The sequence below is a fragment of the Borostomias antarcticus genome (genome assembly GCF_949987555.1).
Source record: "Borostomias antarcticus genome assembly, chromosome: 4".
Taxonomy (NCBI): domain Eukaryota; kingdom Metazoa; phylum Chordata; class Actinopteri; order Stomiiformes; family Stomiidae; genus Borostomias; species Borostomias antarcticus.
This window is the reverse complement of record NC_140237.1, coordinates 16,989,435-17,000,212: the sequence shown is the minus strand read 5'-3', so window position 1 is coordinate 17,000,212 and position 10,778 is coordinate 16,989,435. Positions and strand designations below refer to the sequence as shown.

Here is a 10,778-nt window from a genome sequence, read left to right as displayed (position 1 = left end):
GTGATCCTTGACAGTACCAGCCTACGTTATGTCTGAATACAATCCAACGGCTATTTCCCAATAAAGAATCCCTCCTGTGCACAAGCAACTCCCCAAAGATAATAATGAAAAGCACAAGCTGGCAAGTGGAAAAGTTCAAGCATAGTTGTGTTTGGCTGAGATATGAATGGGACATCGGACGCAAAACTAGCAATAGCCGATCGGCTACAGATGTGTCAAACTCAGCTGCTTAAACAGGTGATGCACATTTACTTCGTGAAATTCTCCAATGACCCCGCCGTTTTGGGCTTATAATAGCTTGAGATCAGGACACATCACTTTCCCACTCCGGAAGCTTGGCTTCAGTTAAGATAGGATTCATTCATGAATAAAGCATTATGGAACGAGAAGCAGTGGGATGTCACGGATATCGCCACGGCTAGCGGGAGTGTTTAGACAAGACGCGCAGCGGAGTGCCGTTACACCCCGCTAGCCATGGCGATATCCGTGACATCCCACGGCTTCGAGTTCCATAATGCTTTTATACAACGATTGCCACATTTTAATGTTTAGTGTTAATCATTTGCGGATACTTCCGCTGAAAAAGGGAACGTTGCCAGGCAACTACAATGCTACAGCACATCTTTGTAAACATTGATCTGGACACTGCCACGCCTACTAATAAGAGGTGGATTGATATTAAAAGATGTGCGAACATTCCATTTTAGCATGGGGATATCGTGGTTATCGCCCCGGTTGGAATGCAACCTGACCAATAGAGACAATGAACCGGATCTACACCGTTGTATAACAATGGTTATGGTTAGCAATAGCTTGTGACAGGCTGTTGACACATGCAACAGCCCTGAAAATGATGTTGTAGGGTGTACAAAACATAAATCAGACATATTTTCCCATAGTACTTGGACTTTTAGTAAGGCAGCTGTTTGGCCACCTAGTGGTAGGCCCTCAATATTGCTAGGACAGATTCTCACAGAATTCATTCATGTGTAGATTGCATGTAGTCCAGCAGTCGAGACGTCATTCCTTGTTGCACTACGTTTGTCCGTTAAAGTTAGTTGTGCGTGCAGCAAAAAGTAAGTACATGTAATGCCCTAAATAGTTTTAGTGTTGGCAATTCGAACTTGTAATCTTCAGTACAGTACCTAACAGTATTATTATTTGATAGCTGATGTAGCTAACCGATTGATGTAGGGCAATTCCATGTAAATGTCAACCTCATCATGAAAAAATAAAGTTATACTATACATAACAAAATCACTTTAAAATATATCATCAAGGTCTATATTTTGGTGTACTGAATTCATCTGATCAGATCATTTAAGAAATTGCATATTTCCACCCATTACAACAGGTATCAGAGTAATTAAAAAATAACATTTTCAGTTAACCTAATTGTATGAGTTGTTGAAAGGGCATAAGGGCCTATTTTTTCCAGTCACACGGGTTCCACAGCCTCTCATGTGGAGATAAGGGGCTTGTTATGCAATATGTATAATATTGGGTCATTTGAGTTCATCCCTTTAACGGTTGAGCCATGTCAAGATGACGCGCTTTTACAGGACAGCCAATGTCACGTCCGTAATGTTTTTCAGCAAAAGTCGTTATAAAAATTACATTTTACATGCAATATTGCCCAAACTTTCTGTGCAAAGCTAACTTTCACTGATGTCATATATGCATCATATAGTTGTTCTAATCTCTTTCTAAATGTGTATTTTCCGCATTACGGATGTGACCGTTATGGACGTGACATAAACCCCAACATTGCTGAGCGCAGCTTTCCCGTTAGAATCGCAAATAACCAAATTGCCAGTCCTGTTATAGCTTATTACACATTCTGGCTGGCATGCAGTCTCGACATGAGTTAAGTAAATTATTATGATTTATTTCAAGTGAATGTCAAATTTGAGATCATTGTCTATCATGAAGCATTTGTTAGAAGAAAGGTTACATTTAAGAATTCCCACCGCGATGTCCATGAAGCATTTAGAGAAGCTCGCGTTTACCAAAATGAAGGCTACGATTAATGGCTACGATTATAAGGTCCATTGCATTGTTAAAACCAGGCCAGGTCCAGCCTGGCTTATGTGCGTGGTTGGCTTGTTTCTGTTCAGGACTGGTCGAACGGAACAGAAGCTAGTTATGCCACTGAAATAGCTGTGAATTGAAATGACATGAAATAATGTCTGATAAATTAAGATAGGTCTTGTCGCGCATCAGTTCACATGCTTCCAATGCTAATCCAGCACAATAAGAGCAGGATAGCCAATTGGCTCATGAAATCGCAACAACTAGCAGCAGCTTCCATAACATTAATTGTAGCGGTCAGTAGGGCTGTCGCGGTGAAGAAATTTCCCCAGCGATACAAAAGGGTGGCTTTCAAAGGGTGGCTTTTTATGCGGTATTATTGCGCTATTTTTTTTTCTTCCCCCCTGTGCTTTATAAATGAGATTTTTATAGTGTGTACTGTGGCCTACCTCTTATTTGTTTCAATACATTTTTATCAAATGAAAAACATCGGCTACATTAAATAAATACTGTAGCAGTCAATCGGAATTTCATTACAGGAATGCAATGGTGCCCTATAACACAAACAGGCAATACACAGAATACAAATGTAATAATAAAGCAAAATAAATAGGCTATAAAACAAATATGCTTCTTTTATGAAATGGTTACCAAAGAAAGACAAGATAAACTGTAAATTAAAGTAGGCTCTAAAAAATAGGAAAATCCGAACCATTTAGCCTATAATTAAACAATAGCCTAACAATAATACAATGAAAGACTTCTCTAAAGCACAACTTAACTTGTATGGTAGAGTGTAGGCCTACATGAGAAGGCACTGGCTATACTGACAGGGGTTTTCATGTCCTTGTTACACTGAAGGAACACCAACATATTTACTTTGTGTGGTTTCAGTGAGGATCGGAGTGGGGTAACAATGTTACCGGCAGCACTAAAAACTCATGCACAAATGCACATATACTTGCGTGCGACTTTAGAGAGCAGGGGAAATCTAGCTTTGTTTTCGTGCCACCAGGCGATCCCCGTTGGGGTTGATGGGCTCCTCCTGCAGGTAATGTGTGAGTTCTTTGTCTGCTCAAGCTCTCTTGGGAATGCGCACGGGGGTGGTTGCGCGTGACTTCAGCATGTCTCCAAGTGTCCTCCTCTTCTTTGCTGCAGGTGGGTCCTCTTGCGCCTCTTCCTCTCCAAGCGCTTTTATTACTATTATTTACATTTATGGGCCTGAGCCCAATTAAAACCCGACATTTTCTTTCTCAATTGGCTGTTTATAAGTAACTCATTCATTCCGAGTTGTTTGGATGACAGAACTATGCTACGTGCTAGATCTTCTTCCATATAGCCTTCTTCTCGCAATGGACTCGCAAAGTGTAGTAGGCCTACCTGCAGGTGCCATAGAAGGCATGCGAAAACCCTTACATTTCAAATAGTAGGCTAACCTTGATTCACTGGTGATAAAAATCATAATTGACAAAAGGAATTAACAATCCGACTTCTGAAATACGTTATGAACCTAAATCTGTTCAGAATTATTACGCACGGAATCATAAATACCTCAACATGGATTGGAAGCGAAATTGCGTCTATTGGGCAAAAAAACAATATGCGTGTCCCATTTATTTTGTCACTTATCTACACAGCCTACTGACAAGTGTTAGGCCTGATTGTAAATACATGCTTCGGAAATTGATTTATAAATGGAAATAAATGCTTTGGAAATTGATTAACAAATTTCGATTATCTGTCTCAACTCCGTGTAATGCTGAAGACACGGCCTGTCGGAATGGTGTGTTTGTTTAGGGTAGGCTAAGTGAGAAAAAAGTAAGTCCATACCTGATATTTATTTGACAGCTCTAATGGGAAAAGCCTCATGAAACATAAGAACAAAATGAAAAATTGTAGTAACCGCGGTTGATGCGGTCGTCTGAGGAGTAGCGCGTTTTGTTTCACAGTACCGTGGTCGTGCAATATTGTGGTAACCGCGACAGCCCTAGCGGCCAGTGGCTAAAGCAGTTACACTGATGATTCCTGTAACGTTAGCTATTTTGCTGCAATTGGTTGAACTTATGTTTCTGGACAAAGGTAAGAGATAAAAAGATTGGAGTGAAAAGATGAACGTGTGGAGGTTTGGGGTATAGTCCCATAAAGTCATCCCCACCAGGGCCTTGAACCCCCGTCTCCCGGGTGGGAGTCCTATGCTTTCACCGCTACTCTACTTGTGCAGTGGAGATCGGCAGGTTGATTTTGGTGTCCTTCTTTATTTTGGTGTGCTGGGACTACTGCCTCTTGTGGTGCCAACAGAGAAATGCAGGTCAACATTGACCGGAGGGAGGGAGGGATAACCAGACAAACGCTATTCTAGGTGTGCTGGCTTACAGCCATGCACAAAAACACACTGCCTCTTGTGGTAGCAACACAGAACTGCAGGTCAACAACCCGACGGAGGGAGTGACAACCGGACATTTGCTATCTTTGGTGCGTCGCCACGCACAACAATGCATTTAGACACAATCCCCTCAATAGCCTACTATTTTGGCGGCCATCTTGAAAATCTTCAGAGCCATTTAAAATGGTTTTCTTCATGTCAAAACTGACATTTAGAGTCACTTTAGGTGTCAATAAAAGTGCTGTGATAGTTTGATTGTTGATTTCCCAAAGTGTTTCCATGTGCATTTCAGATGCGTCACATCCATAACGGCATAACGTCACATCCATAACGCTGTTTATTCCTCATTCAATTCTAAATAAATTATTAAATATTTTAAATCCTGCTATTTTCATGTTCAGCCAAGACTCCTTCATCATGTGGATATCAACATTTCTGCATTAGACTTAAAAGTTCACAGAGTTTAAAAAAAAAGTAGTGTCCAGAAAACGACCGTCTTTTTTTGTCACATCCATAACGCATGCCTTTTTGTCATTTTTTTTAGACTTAAAAATATTTTTGAATTTTTATTTTTTTACCATCTGTTCTCCCCATTGTGTGGTCTGAGAATATGCATTACAAATGTAAATGTTCTAAAAACTTTAGTTTTACTGAGACATTTTGGTTGTCATTTTGAGTGCGGATGTCACATCCATAACGCTGGAATTGCCCTGTAGCTAATTAGCGGTGTAAGGATTCACTTGTTAGCTTAGGTCTATTGACATTTCTAATAGTAGAGTGGGATTATAATTTAGAACAGATGTGAAAGAAGACTAGTTTCCAAGTTGTAATAGTTTATTGTTGATTATTTCCTTTTCACGAACAGAACCAAATACTGATAGTAAGACAAACAGAGTATTGATAAATGTGATGTGGGTTGAAGAAAATTAAATATTCCTGTTCGGACATCCGTCTCCCTGCGTTCTAACTGGACCACCTGTAGAGGTTGCCGCCGGGCAGTAACTGGCATTAGGCTATAAATCTGCATAATTCTTAACATACCTGTAGGTCTAGGGCATTCCAAACGAGCGTTATTTTCACACCCTACCTCCTAGGCCCTTCACAGTGCTCACTATGAAGGGAAGACACTCTGGAGGCTGTAGGGCGAAGAGGGATGAGCCCTACGGTTTGAAATACAGCCGTAGTCTGCCATCATAGTGTTGTTGTGCTTGAAGCGGAAGGTTTGCAAGGTGAACCAGCTCCGAACTGGCACCAGCACCGGTTTCGGATTGATGAAAAAGGGGTATATGTCAACAAAGTGCGAGCACCAGCGGGCGTGTGAAAGAGAAAGTGGTCCAGCTTGCTAAACATTCGTAGAAAATGTTGTGTGCATATCAGTGGCAGCTGGTGACTCAAAAAACTGAGGAGGACAGGAGGACACTTTCTTTAACTACATGCAGCATTTATTTATCATATTCATGATAAAATATTACAAAACAACAATAAAACAATTTAAGCAATAGTTGTTGTAATGGATTGTACTCTTTTCTAAAGAGAGAACAGAATTGATATTGGTGAGGTGCTGGAGAGGTTAGGTGATGTATGAAAAATGTTTTTGATTAGGGGACACAGGCTCTCAAACAGTTTGTTGGCAAATAGATTTGACAACTGGACAATGGAATACGTTGCACAGCAAATGCAGTATCCAACAGTTCGCTCATGGCTAGCTAGCAATGGTACAGCTATACTATGGGATTAGCTCATTTGGGTTGCTGTCAAAGCTGCCACTCTTATGTTGCTATAGCCTACAATTATCAGAACAATATGAACATTCAGTTGAAAGTTTTCCATCCACCCATCCATTACTGGATGAGGAATAAGCACCGCAAAGCGATCAATTCTCACGCAAGCAGGAGCCAGGCTGTGGATTTCTCCGATCCGGTGTTGCGACCTAGTCTCTAGAAATGTTTTGGACGAGTTGCCGACAGTTTGCGCCTCCAGCCAATCTGCGCGCCTGCCTATGCCATAGCCTGACGTGCACCTCGTAGTTAACGTTACCGGCTATAGCCAGCCAGTGGAACTGTCGTGTTCAGACGCGTCTTGCTCAAAAAGTATTTATGTCAGCTTGGATATTTAGATGGCTAGAATCAAGACAAATAAACGAACAGTTTGATGTATAATATGTCCCATAATACTTTCGCATGTATTATATTTCATTGATTTAAGAGAAAAGAACCCGCCCTAAGGGAGGCTAGCCTCCCTTCCATAGATATCTATGGGTCCTCCAGCTGCATGTTATATATGTCACTGTTGGAGCTTTAGAATTTCAATAATGGGTTTTTATCCATAGGGAAAACCTTCTTTATGAACAAAACTGATATAATATTAATTATGAATAAATAAATTAATATATTTATATTTTAATCCCCCTCTTCTCTCCAAAAACTGAGGAGGACTGTCCTCCCCTGCCTCAATGGACGAGCCTCCACTGGTGCATATCCAGGTTGTCAAAATAAGCAAAAGAAATGGACGACACAGAGCTTTCACAAATTTCCATTGAACGATCCGGTAAGAAAAGAGCTGTGGTGCGTTGCTCTTCGTATGGATGTAAACAAAGCGGGTTGCTAATCGCGGAAGTGCTCCTTCAGTGAAATTATGGTCTCTGTTTCATTTTCATGGTAGACAGACCACAAATAGGGCTAAATGTCCAAAATGGCACACTACCCCTTTAATTTTCAAGTACAGCTCCCCCCTTTGAATGGTATGGGAGACACTGGCTTGTGTTTTATAGAGATGTTTTCTTTTATGCAGGATGACAACTCCAATGCTGGCAAGGTGAGTGACATTGTCCTTCACCAACAGCCCAATAGACAATCTGTGGTAAGTCAAGTGCAGTACTTGATTTCTAACCCGAGTATGTCTTTCTGCTTCTATCTCTTTCTTCCTCATTCCCCGTCCATGTTCACGTCTCTACTACTTTCTCTCTGTCCACCTGTTTGCATTTTAATGATGGGCGTTTGTTTTTTCTTCTATTTTTACGCAGGATGAAAAATCCAGTTCTGCCCAGCCCATAATCCTGAACAGTCAACCTGTTTCAAGCAACAGACAGAAAGATGTGGTTGGCCTGTGTGCAGTCCCAACCTGCTGTAACCGAATTGAAGAGTGGAGCACGGTCACTTTTCATCCTCTTCCATTTGATGACCCAGAGACACTGAAGTTGTGGCTTGTTGTTCTCCAACAAGATGTAGACACTCCAATAGAAACGCTCCGTACAGCTGACCTACGAGTATGTGGCGATCATTTTTCGGATGATGATTATGATCGAGCAAACAAGAGAGAGATTAAAACCCCTGCTAAATACCCTGCCCTGAAGAAAAACAAAGGCTGGAGAAGTTCCCTGAAGAAAACGTCTGTTCCCGTCGCAGTGCCACGGTGTCAACAACAATGTACCGAAGAAGGAGGAGCTGGGGTAATAATAATTACCTTTTGGATAACAGATTTCTCAGTTAATAGTAGCTACAGTGGGCTCCAAAATTATTGGCATCCCTGACGGGCAATGCACAAACAATACAAAAAAACAACAGTATAATTATAGAGAAACTCTAAATATGAGAATGTGATAAATACTGTACTATAGTAATGTTCCATTGGAACCAACCAAAATCATTTACATGTAATTAAAAATCAATTTAATCCAAATCATGGTTTCACAACTAATGACACCCTCAAAGATGATTGTAAATGCATCTACCAAAAATAGACCAGGTATTAAATTCCACTTAAGTTCATCTAAGTCTTAAGGAAGTACGTATATCGAGCCATTACAGAACTTCCTGTTTCACCAGGGTATAAAAATGAGGTACCACGCAAGCATTATCCCTTTGTTCTCCAGCACCTTGAAGAAAACAAAAGCACTGCAGTTCAAAACAAACAAGTGGTCGTAGACCTTCATAAATCTGGTTATGGCTTAAAGAAGACCCACAAACGATTGAATATACCACTGAGCACTGTCAGGGCAATTATTAGAATATTCAAAAGATATGGAAGGGTTGAAAACCTCATGGGTACAGGACGCAACTGCATGTTGCCCCCCAGGATACTGGGGAGGAGGATGGTGAGAGAAACGACAAAATCCACAAGAATCATTAAGAATTGCAAACCTTGGTGGTATCTTGGGTAACCAGGTTTCAAAAAGTACTGTACCATCAGATACCACTTCCACAACCACAGGGTTTTTGCTCACCAAAACACACAGAAGGAAACGCTCGGAATTTGCCAAATGTCATTAAAATTATGGCTGGATGAAGGTGCTCTGGTCAGATGACACCAAAATTGAACATTTGTGTCAGATACAGCATCGGCATGTTTGGCATCAACACAGATGCAAACAAGGAGAGGCACCTCATACACAGTGAAATATGGTGTTGGGTCAGTGATGTTTTGGGGCTGTTTTCCAGTAATTCTGGAGCCCACTGTAATTGCAGGCTTGAACTTAACTTCCTTTGCAAAGGATGGAAATATTGATGGAAATATTTTCTGATTTTCTCTGAAACAATTTCCATGGGAGCTTAAGCTCAGAACTTTTGTCCTATTACAAAGGGAAAAAAATCCTCCCCTGCCAAAACTGTTAAATCTACAAGGAAGGGGGACTAAGACTGATTTGATGACGAAATATTAAAGAAAAAAATGGACTAATCAGTATGTAGAAATATCACTTATTTCCAAAAGGGTCCTGAACACCTCCATAGAAATGTTTTCATGATTGTGCTGGAATTCTGCAACCCTTCTGAAAATCAAATACCTATGACCTACTTTTTCTTTCTCTTTCCTTTATTTATTTATTTATTTATTTATTTATTTATTTATTTATTTATTTATTTATTTATTTTTTTATTTTTTTATTTTTTTATTTTTTTATTTTTTTATTTTTTTATTTATTTTTTACAGATGGAGACAACAGTTCAGCAAACTGCTTCAGTGATTGGCAGACCGCCCACCGATCTTACTCAATGGAAAGCTCCAGTTAAGAAAACCTCAAGTGTTGAAGATAAAAGGCCTTCTAGCTTCGCTCTACAGGAGGTTACAGTGAACCTGGACTGTCTGCTGCAGTTGTTCAGGACATGTGGCCAGTGTAGGGGAGACTGTGTGACCGATATAGAAGGGGATAGGAGGTGCTTCACGGTGGTTCAAAGATGCCAAAACTGTAATAATCTCAACACATGGGACAGCCATCCAGGCAAGATCTATGAAACAGTCATCCAAAGTGGGAACAGCATTCAGGTGTGTATTCATCTCTTGGCCTAATCTCTTTATAAAGCAGACGTATAACAATGTCTGCCACTGTGCTTGTGGACATTACAATGTTATTCATTATTGCACAGAAATAGTTGACAGTACCATGTAACAGGATCTGTGCTGTGATTAGCTACATTGTGCTGCCATGCCGCTTGAGAAAAGCTAGTTTTGTATCGCCAAGAGTTTTGATGCATGTTTTCTCTCCTGCTCAGGCTAAGGAGTTGGCGTCTCTATCTTGTGAGGTGAGAGAAGAGGACCAGGCATGGACAGGTGCTCTGAGGATTGTGGTGAAGGAAGAGGTGACTGACAATGAGACAAACACAGCCCCCAGCCAGGAGCAGGATCTTGAAGGTGGAGGAGAGGAGGGAAGTAACGAGGCAGCGAAGGAGAGTGAAATGATTGGACTAGAGATGAGTAGAGACTGCAAGGAAGAGGTGGAGAAAGACGATGAGGAAGAAGCAGCCATGGAGGAGAAAGAGGGCGAGGAGCGGGAAGAGGGGGACTGGGATGAGAATTTGAACATATATGAGGACGGTGATGATGAGAAGGAGGAGGAAGAAGAGGATGATGATAATGAGGAGGAGGAGTGGGAGATGGAGGAAGAGGAGGAGGACAATGACGAGTCTGAAATGGAGGAGGGAGAGGGGGAGGAGGAGGAAGAGGTACAGAGGAAGAAAAGAGGTGTCAACAAGGAGATGAATTTTGGGAAGCACGGAAGAGTTCCAACTAAACTGTTAGGTCAGCGGGTACTTTGTCCGGAATGTGGAGTCCTCTACTCGAGTCAGACTCACCGGTGCGATCCACGGAAGAAGTTTCAATGCCCTCACTGTGACAGATTTTTTGTGTCTGAATCCTGCCTGGATGCCCACAGAAGTACAACTTGTAAGGGTAAAGCAAATTATCTTTGCAAATTCTGTCTCCAGCCATATCACACAATGCAGGAAAAACGAATCCACCAGAAGGGCCACCCTAGGGGGCAGCGCTACCTGTGCTCAGAATGCCCACAGACATTTCTTAGAGAAGTTCAACGAAATGACCATCTCAAAAAGCAGCATCCAAAGAAATTTGAGTGTCCGACATGCCATAAAGT

At 41.2% G+C, this 10,778-nt stretch overlaps 1 long non-coding RNA gene across 1 annotated transcript; it reads left to right on the top strand.

The window, feature by feature from the left end:
• Positions 1-6,832: 6,832 nt before the first annotated feature.
• On the top strand, positions 6,833-10,207 carry LOC311307932. Its single transcript, XR_014630400.1, has 5 exons — positions 6,833-6,961; positions 7,205-7,273; positions 7,437-7,862; positions 9,341-9,673; positions 9,901-10,207. It is a non-coding gene; the product is annotated as an uncharacterized lncRNA (long non-coding RNA).
• Positions 10,208-10,778: the final 571 nt, after the last annotated feature.